Below are 23,352 nucleotides of genomic sequence, written 5' to 3'. Positions count from 1 at the left end.
AGGAGCTGGTACTGAGGTCACAATAACGGAAAATGTGAAATGATGAGTTCTGGTGGAGAATTTCACCCTTCTCCACACTGACACTACCAGTATGGGCCACTATCCACACAAACAGATGCCCTCTTTTCTTTTCTTTTTTTGAAAAGTCAAATTATTATTGTGCTTTGCATGCACATTATACACAGGGCTTTTTTTGGTAGCAGGAACTCCTTTGCATATTAAGCCACAATCCCTTAATGTAGTCAATCCTCCAAGAGCTTACAAAGCTCTTCTTACAGGGCCTACTGTAAACTCTTGGAGGATTGGCTACATCAGGGGTATGTGGCCTAATATGCAAAGGAGTTCCTGCTACAAAAAAATCCCTGGGCCACACACCCCTGATGTAGCCAATCCTCCAAGAGCTTACAGGGCTCTTAGTACAAGGCTTACTGTAAGCTCCAGGAAGATTGGCTGCATCAGGGGGTATGGCTGAATATGCAATGGAGTTCCTGCTAAAAAAAAAAAAAAAAGCCTTGCTCCCCATTCAGAAAAAAAAAATTAAGTGTACAAACATGAAGACTTATCCATCACAGAACATACCTGTCAACAAGGTAGATGTGAGGAATTTGTGATACCTGAATTGGCCCCTGGTTCTGAAAAATGCCATCAAGTTGCAACCAACTTATCATGACCCTGTAGGGCAGGGGTCTCAAACATGCAGTTTGGAAGCCAAATCAGGCCCCCAGAGGGCTCCTATCAGGCCCTCGAGCAACTGGCTGTCATCTTTCTTCTCTCTTGCTTCCTTCTGCATCACAGCTTTCGTTGCCAGGCTTGCTCAATCACACAGGAACTTCAGAGCAAAACTTCTATTTTCTCCATTGGCTGAGGCACCTCCCGTGGGGAGAAGGGGGGGAGGGAGAGCTTGCTTTGCCAGGCTCTCTCAATTGCACAGCAGGGCTACTCAGCCAAGCCTCTCTTCCTTCTATTGGCTGAGGCTCTTTCCCCTCCTGATCCCTTGAGGAAGGAAGGAAAGAACCAGAGCTTCATTTGCCCGGTTCCCTGGATCCCATGGGAGAAATACAAAGAAAGCATCTTTAAGACCAATGAGTGCTAACTTTCAAGCGCGCTCATTTCTGTACTGCATTTTTCTAGATAGAGAGCAGGTCACCAGCTCACCATTTCTCCCCCCACCCCCTTATTTACGGCTAGTGAGCAAGTAATAAATCCATCTGGCCCTAGGATGTTTATGCTACAGCCTGGCTGATGTTACCTTCAAGTCGCCTCTCCCAGTTTCACACAGACAACCCTTATCTCTTCCCAGAGTAGTGTGAGAATGTTTGATGTTTCCAATAGTCTAAAATTCCTTAGTAATAAAATAGATAATAACCTTTGAACCCGTGACTCAAGTATGCATCTGTATGGTAACCTTTGATGATATCCTATGCAGCAACTGTGTAACTGTACATCATTCCTCCCAAGGCTTGTGTCCTTGGTACAGCTCCTGAGTTTCTAACAATAAACCTACTTTTGATTTAAAACAAAGAAATATCGGCGCTTGACAATAGCGTTTTAAGCACGTTTTAATTTTTTAAAAAATATATATATATTTGTGTTTGTCTGTGTTCTTCATAAAATTTATATCTCTGCTGCCTAATCTTAAATAGGATATTCACACGTGTCCTGGGCCGACATGGCTCAGCCCAACCCAACATGGCCCGGCCCAACAAGGTCTCATTTATGTTAGATCCGGCCCTCGTAACAAATGAGTTCGACACCCCTGGGGGTTTTCAAGGCACGAGACCTTGACAAGAGAGAGCGGTTTGTTAATGCCTGCCTCTGCGTGGTGTTCTTGGACTTCCTTGGTGGTCTCCCATCCGAGTTGCGACCAGGGCTGGCCCCTTGCTTAGTTTCCAAGATTGATTGATTGATGAGACTAGGCTAGCCTGAGCCATCCAGCTCAGAACCAACTGGCCTTTAGATGTCTTTTAAAAGCCGTGAGTCACACTTCTGGTCTAGCAGTGGGGGTTAGCCCAAACCTCAAGAGGTAGTGTACCTTTTCAGCAGTTGTTGATAAGGATCATAGAATCATAGAGTTGGAAGGGACTCTAGGATCATCTAGTCCAACCCCCTGCACAATGCAGGAAACTCACAGACGCAGGATCGTCATTGCTGTCAGATGGCCATCCAGCGTCTCTTTAAAAACCTCCAAGGAAGGAGAGCCCACCACCTCCCAGTAGCGGAAGCGGGCGATGGCTTTCCGTTCTCGCTCGTGACCTTCCCTGGCAGCATCTCACTGGCCTGCACTGGATGCAGGAATAGATGGACCACTTGCCCGGGCCAATGGAACTAACGTGTCACCATGGAAACAGGCAAGCCCAGTAATATGCTGTGGAGGGTACCCAGCTTGGGCTGCAGAAAGCTTGCAAAGTGCCTGAATATTTACAATTTTTTTTGGGGGGGGGAGTGGTTCCCCCACAGCATTATCAATGATCAGGACTCATGATTCAAAGCAGCTCACTGGTAAGTACTATCGGGGCTTTTCTTTTTTTGTAGCATTTTGTAGGGATTTTTTTGCATATTGGCCACACTCCCTGATGTAAGTTCTTCAAGAGCTTACAGGGCTCTTCATACAGGAGCTTCTGTAAGCTCCAGGAGGACTGGCTACATCAGGGGCAGAGGTGGAATTCTGGCAGGAGCTCCTTTACATATCAGGCCACACCCACACACCCCGATGTAGCCAATCCTCCTGGAGCTTACAGTAGGCCCTCTACTACAAGCCCTGTAAGCACTTGGAGGATTGGCTACATCAGGAGGTGTGGCCTAATATGCAAAGGAGCTATTCTAGAATTCCACCCCTGCATATTAGGCCACACCCCCTGATGTAGCCAATCCTCCTGGAGCTTACAGTAGGTCCTGTACTAAGAGCCCTGTAAGCTCTGGGAGGATTGGCTACATCAGGGGTGTGTGGCCTAATATGCAAAGGAGTTCCTCCTACCGAAAAAAGCCCTGGGGACTATGCATAGGGTTGCTAACTCTGAGATGGGAAACTCCTGGAGACTTGGGGGGACGGAACGTGGGGAGGGTGGGGTTTGCTGAGCGGAGGGATCTCAGTAGGGGATAATGCCATAGGCCAGGGGAACCGACCTCGGTAGTGTGGAGATCAGGGATAACTCTGGAATATACCCAGTTCTCAGCTGGTTGCTGGCAACCCTAACTAAGGAGTGTAAGGGGGCAACACCCTTTGTTACTTCTGTAACAATCAGTGTCTTTTGTCTCTCCTCAGAACTGGGCAGAGAGCCAGTTTGGGGTAGCGGTTAAGTGGGCAGACTCTTATCTGGGAGTGCCCGGTTTGATTCCTCGCTTACAGCAGCTGCCCTTTCGAGGACAACCGCTATGAGAGCTCTGGCTGATCCGAGGCCATTCCAGCAGTTGCAAGTGGAGGAGTGGGGAATCAAGCCCGGTTCTCCCAGATAAGAGTCCGCGCACTTAACCACTGCAGGGGAAGAAGGTCTATGAGAGCTATGGCTGACCCAAGGCCATTCCAGCAGCTGCAAGTGGAGGAGTGGGGAATCAAACCCGGTTCTCCCAGGTAAGAGAGCTATGGCTGACCCAAGGCCATTCCAAGCAGCTGCAAGTGGAGGAGTGGGGAATCAAACCCGGTTCTCCCAGGTAAGAGAGCTATGGCTGACCCAAGGCCATTCCAGCAACTGCAAGTGGAGGAGTGGGGAATCAAACCCGGTTCTCCCAGGTAAGAGAGCTATGGCTGACCCAAGGCCATTCCAAGCAGCTGCAAGTGGAGGAGTGGGGAATCAAACCCGGTTCTCCCAGGTAAGAGAGCTATGGCTGACCCAAGGCCATTCCAGCAACTGCAAGTGGAGGAGTGGGGAATCAAACCCGGTTCTCCCAGGTAAGAGAGCTATGGCTGACCCAAGGCCATTCCAGCAACTGCAAGTGGAGGAGTGGGGGAATCAAACCCGGTTCTCCCAGATAAGAGCCCACACACTTAACCACTACACCAAACTGGCTCTCTGCAATTCCTAGATGGTCCCCCATCCAAATTTTAACCAGGGCCCATCCTGCTTAGCTTCCGAGATCTAACAATATCAGGCTAGCCTGGGCTATCCAGGTCATGTAAATCTTAGGAAAAAATAAAACGATTGTGTGTCTCTTGAGGCTACTCTTGAACTGTCTGAACTGCCAAATCTGAATGCCTTGTTTGTTTGCAATACAGAGTTCCGCATCAGAGGTGGAAGGAATCTCAATCCAATTCTTCTCCGGCAGAACGGGAGGAATGCACCTGGGGTTTCTAAAAATCCAGTTTCTGCAGCTGCACGCCACCCCTGATGTTTGTGTTTTGATTCCTCCCTCGTTTCAGTAAGCCCCGACGTCCAGGAGACTTCATTTGCACAACGCAAACTTTGGTGCGTACGTTCGCGGCTCGGCAATGTGCCGTTTCCACCAAGCAGCTCTCTCCCGCTGAATGGCTCTCGCGTTTTTAATCACAAGACGCCGGTGCATCTCGTGGAATCGGCTCCAGCTCATGCCTCAGCATGCCTGTCAAGGCTGGACCCAAAGATCAGTTTCCGCTGGTAGAACGAAGGGGTACAGTGTCCTTCAGTTCCCCCCTGCCACTGCAGCCCTCTCGATCAGGGGTCCCGAAACCCTGGGCCAAGGACTGGTACCAGTCCACAGCTGGTTTCCAAATGGGCAACATAGTCTCCCCCCCCCCGCCCACGGTGTCTCTTTCTCCCCTCGTTTTCACCATTTTAAGGCCAGGGAAGGGGGCGTGAAGCGCCTCTTAGGCCGACCCCCCCGCACCGATCAGCTGATTGGCGGGGGGAACCGCAGCAGCAGCAAGCAGCCTGCTGAAAGAGCAGTGCTGCCCTTGCCTCCTCTCCACTTCCTTCCTGGGCGTGGGGAGGAAGTGGGGAGGAGGCAAGGGCAGCACCGCTCTTTCAGCAGGTCATTCATTGCTGCTGCCGCTGTTTTCCCTGCAGATCAGCTGATTGGCTGGGGGGGGTCAGCCTGGGAGAAGCTTCACTTCCCCACCCTTAAAATTGTGAAAACGGGGCTGCACTGGGGGGCAAGGCTGCGCAGAAGGGGGGCGGAGAAGGAAACGTGGGACGAAAACAGGAGGAGGAGGCACTACGGGTGGGGTAGGGGGAGGCCAAATTGGGTGCCCCTGCCCTGCCGGCCCTGGGGTTGAGATGGGCGGGCCAGCCCTGGGACCAGGCCCTGGAGCCAATCAACCCTGATAGAAGGAAGAGAGGAAGTTCTATTCCATTCTTTGAATCCAACCTCAGGGCTCAGTTCAGACATCAATCAAAATTAAAGCTTAATAGTAGTATCATTGGTTGAATTAGAGTTGCCAAACCCCTAGTGGGGCCAGGGATACAATAGAAGGAAGAGAGGCGTGGCTCGGTACCTCTGCTGTGTGATTGAGAGAACGTGGCAAAGCAAGCTCTCCCTCTTCCCTTTCCTTCCCAAGGGAGGAGCCTCATCCAATGGAGAAAACAGAGGCTTTGCTCTGTAGTTCCTGTGCGATTAAGCAAGCCTGGCAAGGCAAGCTGAGATGCAGAAGGAATCAAGAGAGAGGGAGAAGGAAGCAGATGACAACCAGTTGCTCGAGGGCCTGATAGGAGCCCTCTGGGGGCCTGATTCAGCCCTAGGGCCACATGTTTGACACCCCTGCTTTGACTCTTTCCTTCCTTCCCCAGGGGACCAGGAGGGGGAGGAGCCTCAGCCAACAGAAGGAAGAGAATCTTAGCTCAGTAGCTCTGCTGTACAACTGAGAGAGCCTTGCAAAGCAAACTCTGCCTCCCCCCCCTCATCCCCAAGGGAGGAGCCTCAACCAATGCAGAAAATAAGAGTTTTTTTCTCTGTAGCTGTGTGATTGAGCAAACTTGGCAATGCAAGCTGTGATGCAGAAGGAAGCAAGAGAGAGGGAGAAGGAAGCAGATGACAGCCAGTTGCTCAGGGGCCTGATAGGAGCCCTCTGGGGGCCTGATTTGGCCCTCAGGCTGCATGTTTGACACACCTGCTTTAAGGTGCTCTTGGACTTTTGCTCTGTTCCACTTTCCATCATGTGATTCACAGAGAACTGACTGCTTTATTTTCAAAAACGATGCTCTCATAGAAATCCAATGAATGTTTCTAGTAGGCAACAAATCACCAAACTTGGTACCTAGGATCTTGTGACAGGACAGTACACTGTAGCAACACCAGCCTCTAGGTGGGGCCTGGGGACCCACCCCCTTAGAATCACAGCTCATCTCTAAGAACATAAGAGAAGCCTTGTTGGATCAGGCCAATGGCCCATCCAGTCCAACACTCTGTGTCACACAGTGGCCAAAAAAACACAGCTGCCAACAGGAGGTCCATCTGTGGGGCCAGGACACTAGAAGCCCTCCCACTGTGCCCCCCTCAGCACCAAGAATACAGAGCATCACTTGCCCCAGACAGAGAGTTCCAACAATATGCTGTAGCTTAGTGCCACTGATGGACCTCTGCTACAGATGTTGATCCAATCCCCTCTTGAAGCTATCTATGCTTGTAGCCACCACCACCTCCTGTGGCAGTGAATTCCATGTGTTAATCACCCTTTGGGTGAAGAAGTACTTCCTTTTATCCGTTCTAACCCGACTGCCCAGCAATTTCATTGATTGCCCAAGAATTCTCATATTGTCAGAAAGGGAGAAAAGGACTTATTTCTCTACCTTCTCTATCCCATGCATAATCTTGTTAACCTCTATCATGTCACCCCGCAGTCGACGTTTCTCCAAGCTAAAGAGAAGAAGATATTGGATTTATATCCAGCCCTCCACTCCGAAGAGTCTCAAAGTGGCTCACAATCTCCTTTACCTTCCTCCCCCACAACAGACACCCTGTGAGGTGGGTGGGGCTGGAGAGGGCTCTCACAGCAGCTGCCCTTTCAAGGACAACCTCTGCCAGAGCTATGGCTGACCCAAGGCCGTGCTAGCAGGTGCAAGTGGAGGAGTGGGGAATCAAACCCGGTTCTCCCACATAAGAGTCCGCACACTTAACCACTACACCAAACTAGCTCTAAAGAGCCCCAAGCGTTTTAACCTTTCTTCACAGGGAAAGTGTGCCAACCTTTTAATCATTCTAGTTGCCCTTTTCTGCACATTTTCCAATGCTTTTTCCAACCTCTAGACTACGGGGATCACTTCCCCTGGAGAAAATGTGTGCCTTGGAGGGTGGACTCTATGGCCCGCTGAGCTCCCTGCCCTCCCTAGGCTCCACCCCCAAATCTCCAGGAGTTTTCCAACCTGGAATTGGGAACCCTACCCACCCCACCCCACTGGTGGCCAGGGAGAACTTGGTCACCCGAGTTCACAGGAATGCTCCCCTCTGCCTAGTTATTTAATATGCATCCGTTCCCGTTTGCCTGAAGAGAAAAATGAATAGCAGGGCCCACGACAGGCCTCATGAGAGATAAGCAGCAAGATCAATGTCGATTTTCCCACCCCCCTCATGGTTTACTTCCTGGAGTAACTGTATGTGTAATTTATTAATGTGTGAGGAGGAGGGCTGTGGAAGAAACCGAACACAGAACGCAGCCTCCCAAGCCAATCTGTAGGGTGTCCGTCTTTTCTCCTTTTTTAATAGCCATTTATAACGTAGGCCGGAATGAAACTGTCTATAGTGCCCGGGCAACGAGGATTAATGATTTCAATTCATTGCTGCCTCTTTCTTTCCCATTCATCAGACACATTCGAGACAGAATGATCCAGCCAGCTTTTTCACTCCGTCTTACCCAGTTCCTCTCCTTTCCAGAGCCCCAGGGCTTTTTTTGTATCAGGAACTCCTTCGCATATTAAGCCACACACCATGATGCAGCCGATCTTCCAAAAGCTCACAGGGCTCTTCTTACAGGGCCTACTGTAAGATCCAGGAGAATTGGCTACATCAGGGAGGTGTAGCCTAATATGCAAAGGAGCTCCTGCTACAAAACAAGCCCTGCATAGCCCCCATGCTTTTGTTCTGTGATTGACAAGCCCCAGGTGGAAGCTGGAGCTATCAACCCTAATTTTGTCCATGCATAGACCGTGATCCTCAACCTAGCTTTTTGCAGGTGGTCAGGGTGGACTCGCCCACTCCTGCCCTCCTCGAGCATGGAAGGGCAGGCAGTGTGTTTGCAACTCTTCTTCCCCAAAGGGCCAGCTTATCCTAAGATTGCCAGGGGCCACAGGACACCTGGAGATCTTCTGCAAATAAAAGCTACATGAGCAGGAGAAATCCAACAGGTGTTGCTATTTCAGGCAGGAGGAAGCTGCACCTGTTGAATTTGGGCCTGTCAGTCATGGAGCTTGGAAAGCCCAGGGTCCTGGCCAGCAAAAGACAAGTGAAGGGGGGGGGGGGGGTTGGTTTGTTTTTTAAGGATCTCACAAATGGAGCTGCCAGCCTTCAGGTGGGGCTTGGAGATCTCCCAGAATTACAACTGATCTCCAGACTACAGTGATCAGTTCCCCCTGGAGAAAAGCGCTGCTTTGGAGGGTGGAGTCTATGGCATTGCACCCATCTGAAGATGGAGATGAAGAAGACGACGAAGATGATGACGATGAAGAATTCTTCACAGGTCCACTTAGTATCCTACTGAAGTTGACACAATGGGGCTTACTCCCAGGGAAGCAATGTAAATCTGCAATTCTTTGCACACTACAGAATTACCAAACACAGAGAGGCCTACCTCTGGGCAAAGATGCCCGGGATTGGGTTGCAAGCCTTCTTCCCCCCTCTGTGACCTGAGAATGTTCCCAAGGGGTTTGGACAAAGAGCAACTGAACTGGCCCTTTGGATCCTTTGTCCTCCCCTGCCCGCTCTCAATGACCAAACCTCAGGAAGCATGACATTCGCACCACATCCTGACTCTCTATAAAGTGGAGTTATAGAGCAGTCAAAATATTATTCTACAGGCTCACTACATCAAAGGTAATTTCCCCTTTCATCCGTGCCCCAGGTATCGAGAAGGGCTAGGCAGGCAGAGCTGTCACTCTGTGATGCATGACTCGAAACTTTCTCCATCCATCTTTCCCAAGGTGCTTACTCAATAGTTACCCAGCTTGAATCCATCTTGTCGGATTTAGCTCCAAAAACTGAATCTTTAGGGGATTTTTTTTTTTTTTTTGGAGACTGATTCTCGTACACTTTCTCTGGCATTAATCCACATTCTGTTAAGAGAATCAAAGCTGCAATATTTATATCGAGGAGAAAGACAAAAAAGAAAAGGGGTGGGGGTGGCATGCCACGTCTTCCAAGCAGGGATGTGGCATAAGGGGAAAGGGGGACACTGATATAGCAAGCTGGGAGATCAGTCACAATAGCGGGAGAAGAAGATGATGATGATATTGGATTTATATCCCGCCCTCCACTCCGAAGAGTCTCAGAGCAGCTCACAATCTCCTTTACCTTCCTCCCCCACAACAGACACCCTGTGAGGTAGATGAAGATATTGGATTTATATCCCGCCCTCCACTCCAAAGAGTCTCAGAGTGGCTCACAATCTCCTTTACCTTCCTCCCCCACAACAGACACCCTGTGAGGTAGATGAAGATATTGGATTTATATCCCGCCCTCCACTCCAAAGAGTCTCAGAGCGGCTCACAATCTCCTTTACCTTCCTCCCCCACAACAGACACCCTGTGAGGTGGGTGGGGCTGGAGAGGGCTCTCCCAGCAGCTGCCCTTTCAAGGACAACCTCTCCCAGAACTATGGCTGACCCAAGGCCATTCCAGCAGCTGCAAGTGGAGGAGTGGGGAATCAAACCCGGTTCTCCCAGATAAGAGTCTGCACACTTAACCACTACAGGGGAAGAAGGTCTATGAGAGCTATGGCTGACCCAAGGCCATTCCAGCAGCTGCAAGCGGAGGAGTGGGGAATCAAACCAAGTTCTCCCAGATAAGAGTCCGCACACTTAACCACTGCACCAAACTGGCTCTCCAGCTCCAGCCACCACCTGGAGGCTGGGGAGAAACCTGTAGGCTCCATGTTAACTGCCTCTTAAAGATGTATATCCTGAATATCTTGAATGTATATCCTGAATATCCTGAATGTAACAATAAAGAATCTTCAGTACCAATGAAAATATTTTACTTCTCTTTCCACAGTGTGACAGTGCAACAACACACAGGTAAGCACTCCAAAGGCGGAAGAAATAAAGTCCCCGACACCACTTTTATCCAGATCCACACATTCTTCTACCTATAGGTAATAACAATTGTAGATAATGCCCCATATTTTCAAACGTTCAACCTGTATAGCAACAGGCAAAACCGGTGTAATGTCCCGTTACGCATGTCGGCTTTTCCCCCAGCTTCTCAGTTTTCAATACTTCAATGTTTAAATTTCTTCCCACTCTCTCAAAACGCCGTACCAGTTACGATGTTTATTGGAGAAGTCACTGGTATTGGTTATCACCTATGGGTGGAAGAATACTTGTGTCTGGATAAAGTGGTGTTGAAGACTTTATTTCTTCCGCCTTTGAAGTGCATCCCTGTGTGTTGTTGCACTGTCACGCAGTGGAAAGAGAAGTAAAATATTTTCATTGGTCCTGAAGATTCTTTATTGTTACATTGGAAAAATATTTGGGATATACGTCTTTAAGAGGCGGTTAACATGGAACCTACGGGTTTCTCCCCAGTTCCACTTTCCATTGTGACTCTTCGCTGTATCACCACCTGGAGGATGGCAACCCTATAAAACAGGACTGGCCAAACTTGCTTAACATAAGACCTACAAATAATAAATATCAGATGTTTGAGAGCCACAAGACATGAACATCAGGTGTTTGAAAGCTATAGGATAGGAAGGAAGGAAAGAAGGCAAATACATCGAGGGAAGCAGAGGTGGAAAGAAAGCAACTTTAACTTTAAATTCATTCCCCAAGCCGCAGGCTGGCTTTGTTTGGAGATTAAAGATTGAAATGCCTTCTAGGAATGGGGCTGTGGGGGCTCCGAGAGCCACCCAATATGTGTTAAAGAGTCACATGTGTCTCCCAAGCCACAGTTTGGCCACCCCTGTTATAAAACCATCTGGATCTGGTCATCCTACCCCCCCCATCCCGGACTGGGGGGGGGGGACACTTGGCAACCCTGCCCAACACATATCCATGGATACTCTGAAGAAGAAGAGAAGAAGAAGAATTGCAGATTTATACCCCGCCCTTCTCCCTGAATCAGAGACCCAGAGTGGCTTACAATCTCCTATGTCTTCTCCCCCCTCAACAGACACCCTATGAGATATAATTTTTTTTTGTCCACTGTGTGACACAGAGTGTTGGACTGGATGGGCCATTGGCCTGATCTTACATGGCTTCTCTTATGTTCTATGATGGGTGGGGCTGAGAGGGCTCTCATAGCAGCTGCCCTTTCAGGGACAACTCTGTGAGAGCTATGGCTGACCCAAGGCCATTCCAGCAGGTGCAAGTGGAGGCGTGGGGAATCAAACCCAGTTCTTCCAGATAAGAGTCCGCATACTTAACCACTACAGGGGAAGAAGGTCTATGAGAGCTATGGCTGACCCAAGGCCATTCCAGCAGGTGCAAGTGGAGGAGTGGGGAATCAAACCCGGTTCTCCCAGATAAGTCCACACACTTAACCACTACACCAGACTGGCTCTATAATTGATTTGAGTACCAGTGTAGTGCAGTTAAAGTGTTGGGCTGGCATCTGGAAGGTTTAGGTTGAAATCCCCAGTAGGTCATGAAAGCTTTCTGAGTGATCTTGGGCCAGTCGCACTCCCTCAGTAGAACTTAACTCATGGGGCTGTTGTTGTGAGGAAGAAATGGAAAAGGAGAGAATGATGCTGTAAGCCACTTGGAGGAGAAGGAGGTGGTGGTGATTTGGATTTTATAACTTGCTCTTCACTCGGAGTCTCAGAGCGGTCAACAATCTCCTTCCCTTGCCTTCTGCACAACAGACACCCTGTGAGGCAGGTGGGGCTGAGAGAGCTCTGAGAGAACTGCTCTTTAGAGAACTGTGACTGAACCAAGGTCATCCAGTTGGCTGCATGTGAAGGATTGAGGAACCAAACTTGGTTCTCCAGATCAGAGTCCACCGCTCTTAACCACTACACCAAACTGGCTCTCACCGCATAGAAAAGTGGGGTTTAGATATCAAAATAAAATTAAATAAATGTCTCCGAGTGTCTTCATAGTTATGGAGAACATGTGCTCTGTCTAGGAAAGATTATCTTTTCACTGGATGTAGGGGGAGGGGAGAAATGTATTCCATTTGACTTGACGGAGCTAGCAATAAATTCCCATCTATGTCCATCTAGCGAGCTCGCTGACAAAGATTAGCATTTTCAAATGTTGGTCCTAGTCATTCACAGCTGAAAAATAGGTTTTGACATTGTACTCAGAGCTGATACCCTGTGACGGAATGGTACACGGCCTTTGGGGATCCGGCCCGGCATTCTTAATGCCTCAAGATTAGAACCACATGCCGTTTGTTGATACAACCTAATATTGACTCTGGCTCCGCTAATAATATAAAAGCTGGGATATCTTGCCGTTTCCGAGGGGAAATAGTCGAAATGACATAATTCATGTGGGCGCTGAAAAGTATTGAATTGCATAATAGCCTCACCCGGGGAGCGTTACACTTCTATTTGATAACTATAAATATATTTTCGGAACTGACTGATCCCAATCGGCGGCTTTCAAAAATTTCTACCTTTAAAGAACCTTTTTTCCACATCCCCTCCTCTGGCAGCACATCAATCATTGAGCAGGGAATTCTGGGGAAAGTTATATGGGACACTCAGGGTTTGTTTTGTAGAAAAAGCCCAGCAAGAACTCATTTGCATATTAGGCCACACCCCTTGATGTCACCATTGTTTTGCGCATGGCTTTTTTGTAGAAAAAAATGCCCAGCAGGGACCTATTTGCATATTAGGCCACACACCCTGACACCAAGCCAGCCAGAACGGCATTACTGCTCCAAAAAACCTTGGGTACACTCTAGAAAATCCTGAGGGATCTTGCCTAAATACCCTGCAAGACCTGGAGACCAATTTAACAAGAAGGGCAACCATATTTGTTATGTCATTTACCTTCACCAAAACTTTAAGAGGGAGAAAAGGAAAGGGAAAATCTAGGGAGGCCCGGAAACTCAGGGGTCTATGCAGGTGGACAAATCGTTTAATTTGCTTTCAGATAAAGTTTAGGAGTGTTGCCGGTAGCCACTCAAAACAGCAGAAGGAGGTGGGGGGAATTAAACTGTAGCATCGTCCACACCACTACATCACTTCTGGGGGGTAATGGAAGTGGCATATGGAGAGCCAGCTTGGTGTAGTGGTTAAGTGTGCGAACTCTTATCTGGGAGAACTGGGCTTGATTCCCCACTCCTCCACTTGCAGCTGCTGGAATGGCCTTGGGTCAGCCAGCCATAGCTTTAGCTTGAAAGGGCAGCTCCTGTGAGAGCTCTCTCAGCCCCACCCACCTCACAGGGTGTCTGTTGTAGGGAAGGAAGATAAAGGAGGTTGTGAACTGCTCTGAGATTCGGAGTGGAGGGCGGGATATAAATCCAATATCATCTTCTTCTCTAGGAATCGCCAGAAAGTCTATGGAAAACCATACAGTTTCCAGTGATTCCTAGAGCTACCATATATCACTTCCAGACTTTCCCTGGAACTGACAATGCATGGCAAACAACACTGTAAAAAAAAAAAAAAAGGTCACTGATTTCAGCTCTTCCACCACTAGATGATGCTTGAATTGGATCTCAGTGTCAGAGATCCTACGTTGGGTGTCAATAGCAGCAGCAGAAGAAGAGGAGGAATGATGATGATATTGGATTTATATCCCACCCTTCACTCTGAAACTCAGAGTCTCAGAATGGCTCACAGTCTCCTTTACCTTCCTCCCCCACAAAAGGCATCCTGTGAGGTAGAGGGATGCTCTTTTCATAGACAAAGAGACATGTACATGAGGGCAACCGAATCCAGCTTCATCTTATCTCCACATCTTATCTCCACATTGCTTCAGCCACTCCCTTCTTCATTGCTTCAGCCACTCCCACTCTTGTCCCCCACTAACTTCTAGGATCATGTTAGGAGAAGCCTTCCTACAGCAAGCAAGGCAAGGCTGGGTAGAGACCAGCTTCCCTTGCAACCTTTTGTGAAAGAAGCTGGACTGCACACACCATCTGAAACATGAATGGGGTAGACTCGTGGACAAACTAGGGTTGTTAACCTCCCAGTAGGGCCTGGAAATCTCCTGGAATTACAACAGATCTCCAGGCGCCAGAGATTTCTTCCCCTGGAAAAAATGGCAGCTTTGGGTGGCAGATGCTACGCCGTCGTACTCTGCTGAGGTCCCTCCCCATGCACCAATCCCAAGCTTCCAGGGACTTCCCAACCTGGAGCTAGGCAAACCAACATGGTTGCCCTCAACAAACCCTAGGCAAACCAACATGGCTGCCCGCATCATGTCAGCCTAAGTGTGGTGAACCAACACTCCTTCATGGCTGCCCACTGCAGAGGAAGACTGACAGAGGTGAACTGGCCTGCCTTCTGAGTTGGCCTTCTCATCAAGAGAGATTTAGAGTTGGCATAAATCATTATCCTCGAGCACCAGGTGCTGATCACAACGCTAACAGCCCCGGATCAGAAGTAGCTATCAACTTTCCTAAGCCCTCCTTATAAAACATTGGGCATATGAAACTCACTGCTAATCACACTGGCTCCCTGTGAAAGTCAGCAAGGATAGCAATCGCTGATTTTACAGGCCAAGGGCTGGTGACATTAATCCGAGTTAGGGTCATTTGGTTATAGAAGATATAAGGATTCCCGCTTAGGGTTGCCAGGTCCCCCATGGCATGGGGGAATAGGGTTGCCAGATCCAGGCTGAGAGATCCTGGAGATTTGGGAGTGGAGCCTGGGAAGGACAGGGAATTCAATTAATATAAAGTCAGCCCTCCAGAGCATCCATTTTCTGATCTCTGTAGTCTGGAGATGATTCTTTCTACCTGGAAGAATCCCTGGTTCCACACTCTGGCATTGTGGTTAGGAGATCAGATTACAATTAGATGTATGTGCTCTGTGTGTGTGTGTGGATGGGTGGATGAATGTGAAGAGAGAGAGAGAGAGAGAGATGATAGATGATAGATAGATAGATAGATAGATAGATAGATAGATGATAGATAGATAGATAGATAGATAGATAGATAGATAGATAGATAGATAGATAGATAGATAGATAGATAGATAGATGATGGGTGGGTGGGTGGATGGGTGGATGGATGGATGGACAGACACAAGAAAATGAACTGCCTAAATTAGATATAATTACAAGATCCATGGCTCTAATAATGCCACCCTTTGGCCACACAGAATAAAATGTGAATCAATCAACACCTATTCAAGCTTTATTATATCAACAATTGTGCTTGGTGTTTACCCAGTGTCCCCTCTAAGCTGAGTTAGCATGAGCTAGCTCACAGATGTTTAGCCTCCAGCTCACACCAAAGGAAACTAATTTATGCAGTAGCTCACAACTTTAATGCCAGTAGCTCACAAAGCAGAATTTTTGCTCACAAGATTCTGTGGTTAGAGGGAACGTTGTGTGAATCTATGTATTAGTATTAGCAATCACTGAACAAGGCCCACTGGATCAAAAAGCCTTTAGTCTTCTTTGCTATAATTAAAATTTGTGGATATTCATTGGTATTATATAATGTACACTGAGAGCTACTTAAGTTTGTTGATTTCAGTCTAATCTAGAGGCTAAATTCAAAACCTTGGTTTTTAATTTGTACTTTAAATGCACTGCATAATAAATGGATTTATTTTAATTTGTTTTTAACCCTGTTCCTGCTCAACCTTTGTAATCTAATTCAATTTTGGAGTTGGATTTGTATTCAGTTTTCATTTTTGGGGGTGGGGGGGTGCATTGGTTTTGATTGAGGCCTCCAAGCAGGGCTTTTTTTGAGCAGGAACGCAGTTCCATCTGGCTTGGTGGCAGGGGGATTGTCATGATCCTGGGCCTAGTGAGGCCTGAAGGTCCCAGGGAATTCTGCTTAGGAGTTACGGGGAAAAGCCTACATCTCCCAGGATCCCCTCTGTCCCTCTGATTGGGTAGCCAGCTTTTATTTATTTATTTATTTAGATTTATATCCCACCCTACCCCACCGAAGCGGGCTCAGGGCGGCTCACAACACAAAACTTTTGGAGGGAAACTGGACCAAAGAGGGGTGGGGCACAGGAGGAAATAAAAGGGCCAAGCCCACAAAGGGGGTGTTCTTTCCCTGGAAGGCTGAGCTGGAGGCAGGCTGTGCCTAGAGAGCTTGCAGCAGGGGAAAGTTCCCTTACCCAAGAGGGTAAGTGTTGGTATTAGAGCAGGTACTATATAGATAGATGTGTTAGGGCATTTGTTTATTTTCCCTTCATCCTTTTACTGGTTAATGTACCTTGTTAATTTATACTAACTGTGAGCCGCCCTGAGCCTGCTTCGGCGGGAAGGACAAGATACAAATCAAATCAAATCAAAATAAAAAATACTGCACTGAAATAAACCTTTTTTGTTGTTGTTGTTCATTCTGCCTGGTCCTCAAGCCTCTTATTTGGCCTAAGCTACAGGAGGCCTGAAGGACTTGGGAGGGAACTCTGTGCCTTCTCAAGGGGAATCCTTAACCCAGAGTGGTGGCAGCACCTGGTAATACCCCCCTGAGTCGTGATGTAGCCTAATATGCAAGTGAATCCCTGCGTCAAACAATGGTGACATCATATGCAAATGAGTTCCTACTGGGCTTTTTCTACATAAAAAGCCCTGCCTCCAAGCATCTGAGGCTGTATCCGGGGATACAACTCTGGCAGAAGACTTCCATCTTTGGAACGATCCACGTGGATTATGACAAAACCACCTGGGAACATCCCTGGGTAGCCGCTTCAGTACATATGGCCTCAGGTGCAGGCCTCAGAGAGACTGTCATCCAATGACAGCAGGAGACGACAAACGCCGTCCGCAATCTGGCACGGCCTACTTCACCAGTTCCCGTCAGCGCACTTGTTTCACTTCGGAACTTTACTTAGCTCGCTGTGTAATGTAGCAGCTGGAACCGTAAACCCCCAGAGCACACATTCACAGCTTCTGCAGTCTGAAGTTGAGCAGTTGAAATGCAGAGTTGCCACCTCATCTATTTGTGAGAAGCTGACCCTCAGAAGAATGCAGCCCAGGAAGCCTCTTCTTGTTCACTGACTTAGCTTACGAGTTTGGGGGGGGGGGGCGTTGTTCCCCCATCCAAAATTTAATGCACTCTGCCAGTGTGGCTTTTGTAATTAAATATGTCTCGTCAGCAGAGGGCCTCGGTAAGCAAGAAAATATATGCAGCACAGTTCTGCCAACCTTCAGGTGGGCAAAGGTAGGGAGGTCATTTGTACAATAAAGAGAGCACAACCGAAGTTATAGTAACCGAATAACTAAGAATGTATTGAAACAAAATCATACAAATATGTTCAATAGAAGACTAAATAGCAATAACAATTCCCCAAAGCCTTGAGCCTATTGGAGTTTAGTGACATTTTGAAATCTTACTGGAGACTTTCTGTCCCATTTGCCCATTGGGAATTCTATGTGCAGTCTTTGGACGCGCTGAAAAAGAATCTTGTGGGTTTTGCAGTTTTTTGCAACTTATTGATGCATCAGAAACACTTCAATATTTTTTTCTGAGCTTTTGCCTTTGGTTATTATATGTGGTTGGAGCAAACTATGCTAGAAGAAGATTCGAAGCAGGAATAAATCGACCTCCTTTTCCTTGGGACTCCTTTGATGGAACTGTGAAACTTCTGGGGAATTGTCATTGCTATTTAGTCTTCTACTGAACATATTTGTATGATTTTTTTCAATACATTCTTAGTTATTCAGTCAATATAACTTTGGTTGTGCTGTCTTTAGTCTCTAGGTGGGGTCAGGAACAATTCCCTCTAAGTTGCAGAGTCTTGTGAGCAAAAATTCTACTTTTGTGAACCACTGGCATTAAAGTTGTGAGCTACGGCATAAATTAGTGTGCTCTGGGGCCATTTTTCCTGAGCTAAGACAAAGATGTGTGAGCTGGAGGCTAAAAAACTGTGAGCTAGCTCGTGTTAACTCAGCTTAGAGGGAACAATGGTCAGGAGAACTGCCGGATCTGTGATACCAGCCTCAAAAAGCAAAACAAGTACCATAAATTTAAATCTAAATAATTTAAATGATATTATAATTATAATAGTAAATCAAGCCACATAGAACAGCAAATTAAGCCACATGAGCAGTAAATAAATCCACAGTTAATGAACAAGAAAAGGGACTTCAGCAAAGGAGACAAAAACGCATTTCATACAAGAAGTCCAACTGTAACAAGTGAAATCAATCACAAAAGATAAGTGCCTAAATATTTCAAAGTATTCTCAAAGTGCAGCTAGGCATGAATCTGAATGTGCAGCTATGCACAACGGATCCTTGGTGGATGGGACAGAACTCGGTTGTCCCCGTTTCACAGATGCTTCTTCTAGCTCAAAGAGATTTGTAGGTGTTCAAAAGCATTCTTGTCAGGTTCTGAACTGTGATGCTTTGAGCCAGAAGAAGTGTCTGTAAAACAGGGACAATGGAGTACTATTCCATCTACCTGGAAACAGACACAAATAGCCACACTCACCGACTAGCTGAAGAAATTTGTTGAGATTGGTTTGATGGCCAAAATAGCTTCAAATGTTCATGAGGCTGGAACAGGCACTTTCATGGCGAATTCTGGATCTGTTTGGTTTTCTTTTGTTACTTTCATTGCTCACCAAACGCACACCCCCTTGGCTTTCCGATTTAGTAAAAGCTGTTATTCTTCTTTAGGAGAGGGAGGATACAGGAGAAGAAAGCCAAGAGAGAAGGGAACAGAATGACATCTTACTTCTAAACAAGAGAGTGACTGAGAAAATCCTTGTTTTTCACAATAATGCTATGTATAGATAACTATTTCATGAACACGTCATCGTTATTCTTCAGTTTTCAAATTATTGTATTGCTGGTTTTCACTTATACTTGCATTGTGTAATTCTCATCCACTGTCACAATTGTGGGCTTTTTCTAATGAGAAATAGATAAAATATCTTTTTTTTAAAAAAAATCTCCAGGTATTTCCGAACCTAGGGATGGTGATCCTGTGTGCTGTGATTAAGATTCAGGAGAGCGAGAGTAGACCTTTTCAATCGAACAAAAGACTGAGGATCAAATCAACTCAAGACAAAAGGAAGGTTTTCCTACTGACGGATGCCGATTCTGCTTTTAACGATCCCACAACTTTGTTTCCGGGGCTGCTGGAGTGTAACATAAAAGCGTAATGAAGGCACCACCCACAGGAGAATGCCAGACATGCCAGTTGCAAAAACCCTGACAATCATTGAGTGTTTCTCGGTCAAACACGGCTTGTGAGAGTAGAATGAGACCCAATCAGAGAAGCTGCTCTACTAGTGTAATGTACTGAGAACCGAGACGGTTTGAAGGCAACATGGTTTATTCAGTAGCACATTACAAGAGAGGGAACACGCGGGCCGTGTCCCGCTTACATACATTTCCTGGAACTAACCCCTCGTCTGACCAGTCCAATCCTGGTCAGTCAAACTTCCCGCCACAGATCTTGGTGGGTGGGGCGTCGGGTGAGCTACATCCGGGGACCCACGGGTCGCCTTCCGTAGTGATCGCCATGCAGTATACTAGCTTTTGCTCAAGACACAACAACTAGCATGCATAAATAAGGAACGTTTGATCAATGCTACGGTGAAAAGTGATGTCAAGTCACAGCAGGCTCATGACAACCCCATAGGGCAGGAGTCTATAATGTGGTCCCAAATACTACTCCTTCTACATGATCATAAGATTTAAACCACAGTAGGGCAATACCTCATACAACCCCCAGATTGAAATTAGGGTTCCCATCCCAGGGTCAGCAAAAGCCATATTTTTGTGGTGGTGCTCAGGGAGGGTTGAGTTTCACGAGCAATTTGTATCACTTTCAGGTGATGCTCTAGGAATTTCCACTGATCTCTTTGGTAACGACCATAAAGACTATAAGAAATTCCTAGAGGGTTATCACTGATTCCATTTATCCCCACACATATGCACACACTTTTTTTCCCTCTGGCTCACGTATTAGGGAGGGCAGAGAACTGAAGGCAGCGATGATGGATTGCCTCCTCCCAAAAGGCACATGGACCGACATGGGCAGCCATGTTGGTCTGAAGCAGTAGAACAAAGTCGGAGTCAAAAGGAGAGCATAAGATTCTCAGAGGCTTTATTTAGACATGTAACACACATATCAAAACATCATTCTAGTTTGCCATTTTTTTAAAAAATGCATTAAAATAGTGGATTGGTATATGAATGAGATAAAGAGCCAATGTTCCTTATTCGAGTATAGAATAGCCCTCCCGCCAACAATAGTTTCTCTACCCTTGGAAAAACCACCCGGCACCTGAGCCTCTTCTGCAAGTCAGCAGATACTCAGACACACTTTAATTGCCGCTTCTGCTCTTTTTTTTTTTCTCGGCTGGTCTAAAAATAGCACTTCTTTGCCTCCAGATGTCAAAGATTAATTGCATTTGCAGAAATGGGAGAAACCTCGAAACAACTTCAAAGGCTGGCAAGAGGAAAACAAACTTCAGAGATTCCCTCCTGCACTTGTCATCCGTCAAGCTAGGCATTTGCAATTCCCTAAAGTAGGGCCAATTAAAGGGATAAAAAAATACCTTTACAAATGTGATAGATTTGGCAGTAGAAGAAAATCCCTTTTTCAGAGCTGTTGTAATTTGGGCACCGTGCTAAAAAAAGAGAAGTATAATGAACAGGAGAAAAAAGGAAGGGAAGTCTATTGGGTTTTACATGCTTCAAAAAAATTGCACCGTATCCCCCCGGCATCTCTCTCGGCTTGGCTTCGCGAACGAAGATTTAAGAAGGGTGCAATAGTCCACGTTTGCTGCAGGCTCGCTGGTGGCTGACAAGACCAATGTGGGACAGGCAGGTCCGGCCACAGCGGCTGCAGGGAAAAGTCTGATTTAGGGTTGGTCCTGTAGCAGTGCAATTCTTCCTCAATCTCCTTTTGTCCTCAAGACCAGCTATGCGTGTGTTCTCAAAGGAAGAGACAGCCTGGTGGATGGTGTGCCTCCATACTTTGCGATCTGAGGCTAGGTCAGACCACTGGTGATGGTTGATGTGACAGGTGCTAAGGGATTTCTTCAAGGAGTCCTTGTACCTCTTCTTTGGTGCCCCTCTATTTCGATGGCCGGTGGAGAGTTCGCCATACAGGGCAATCTTGGGAAGGCGGTGGTTTTCCATCCTAGAAATATGCCCTGCCCAGCGCAGCTGCGTCTTCAACAGCAGTGCCTCGATGCTGGTAACCTCTGCCCGCTTGAGGACTTCAGTGTTGGTCACAAAGTCACTCCAGTGCATAGGGGGCAAGGAATGGGGCTGTGAAATCTCTGGAGATTCCTGGGAAAACCCCTGGAGATTCCTGAGGAGGTTTGGGCTCTCGGAGGCAAATAAAAACTCTGGGTATAATTTCATACACCCTGCAAAGAAGCCATTTTCTCCAGGGGAATCAATCTCTGTTAATCCGGAGAAACAGCTGGAATTCCAGAAGATGTTCAGGTCCCATCAGGAGCTTGGCAAAGTACTCCAATGACAAATTGCTACTGCATCCTTCTTCCACAGAACTCGGGGCAGGAAATGTTGCTTCCCTCCTCGCTTTCCCCCCTTAACACAACCTGACCTGTCCAGGTATGGTAGAGTGAAAAAATGTGACTGTCTCAAGGTCACCAGGTGAACTTTTATGCCTAAAGATGGATTTGAACTCGGGTATCCAGAAGAAGAAGAAAAAATGTATTTTTCACACCATAAGGCGCTCCGGACGATAGGACGCACCTTCCTCCTGGGGGGCGATCCGCTACCTCCGATCCCAGCGCTTCCCCCGTGCCTGCCTGCCTGGCTCCAGCTCTGACGCTTACAGCAAGCGCCAGGATCGCTCCCTCTGCCCTCCAATCCCGGAGCTTGCTGTAAGCATCAGAGCTGAAGCCAGGCAGGCAGGCATGGAGGAAGCACCCGCCCCCTCCGCAAACCCAGCGCTTTGCGAGCGCCGGCTGTGGAGGGGGCAGCGTGCTTCCTCCGTGCCTTTCTGCCTGGCTTCAGCTCTGACGCTTACAGCAAGCGCCGGGATCACTCCCTCTGCCCTCCAATCCCGGCGCTTGCTGTAAGCATCAGAGATGGAGCCAGGCAGGCACGGGGGAAGCGCTGGGATCAGAGGCGGAGGCAGCGGATGCCCCCCCCCCAGGAAGGTAGGTACCGGTACCTTCGCTCCATAAGACGCACACACTTTTCCCCCCACTTTTTTTTTGGGGGGGGGAATACGGTATATCCCGCCCTCCACTCCGAATCTCAGAGATAGCAGCTCACAATCTCCTTTACCTCCCTCCCTTACAACAGACACCCTGTGAGGTGGGTGGGGCTGAGAGGACTCTCACAGCAGCTGCCCTTTCACGGACAACCACTGCCAGAGCTATGGCTGACCCAAGGCCATTCCAGCAGCTGCAAGTGGAGGAGTGGGGAATCAAACCTGGTTCTCCCAGATAAGAGTCCGCGCACTTAACCACTGCAGGGGAAGAAGGTCTATGAGAGCTATGGCTGACCCAAGGCCACTCCAGCAGCTGCAAGAGTCCAAACACTTAACCACTACACGAAACTGGCTCTCCAGGTGCCAGAAGCATCGCTTTAAACACAACACAGCATAGAGAAATAATAATAACCAAGAACACGGGGCTGGGCCTGACAATGTTAAGCTGGCAACTTATAATATAGTGGGTTCGATGCATGAAGGAGACATGGTTGCAGTGATCATAGCTCTCCTTATCGATTACAGCATGGTAACCACTGAACTAGAAGGGGCGAGGGGAACGAGAGCATCGCAAATCCGACAGCCATGCCAAAAGCCGCATTGTACAAGCTGGAGGAAGCAGAAGGACCAGCAATGACACCCCAGCCGGCACCTGAGACAGCGGAGCAGCCAGGACTACCACCAGAACAAGAGAATGCAGGGAAACCGGCTCCACCAGCCGAGATCCCCTCGATGCCAAGCCCTATGGCCAGGGCGCCAGAAGCTGCCGCCGCATCCCCACCCACACCAGCACTCAGGCAGTCGACACGAGAGCATCACAAGCCCGCGTACCTAAAAGACTCCACTAGGGGGCTTGTGAACTAAGGAGGCAGGGATGTTATGAATGTGAACTCAAGAGAAGACTGGGTGTGCCTGACGGGCTCATTGGAGCCATACGGACTGAACTTGGGGACTTGGGAACAAAGGGCTGCAGGATCCAAATCTCTGCAGCCCTAGACCAATC

General features: G+C 47.8%; 1 protein-coding gene across 1 annotated transcript in view; it reads right to left on the bottom strand.

The window, feature by feature from the left end:
- Positions 1-23,352, bottom strand: part of KCNQ3 (potassium voltage-gated channel subfamily Q member 3) — a 239,692-nt gene that overhangs the window by 120,016 nt on the left and 96,324 nt on the right. The gene's annotated exons all lie outside the window — the stretch shown is intronic.

This window comes from Heteronotia binoei, chromosome 7, assembly GCF_032191835.1.
Source record: "Heteronotia binoei isolate CCM8104 ecotype False Entrance Well chromosome 7, APGP_CSIRO_Hbin_v1, whole genome shotgun sequence".
Taxonomy (NCBI): Eukaryota; Metazoa; Chordata; class Lepidosauria; order Squamata; family Gekkonidae; genus Heteronotia; species Heteronotia binoei.
The sequence above is the reverse complement of the archived record's forward strand: the minus strand, read 5'-3'. Positions and strand labels throughout refer to the sequence as shown.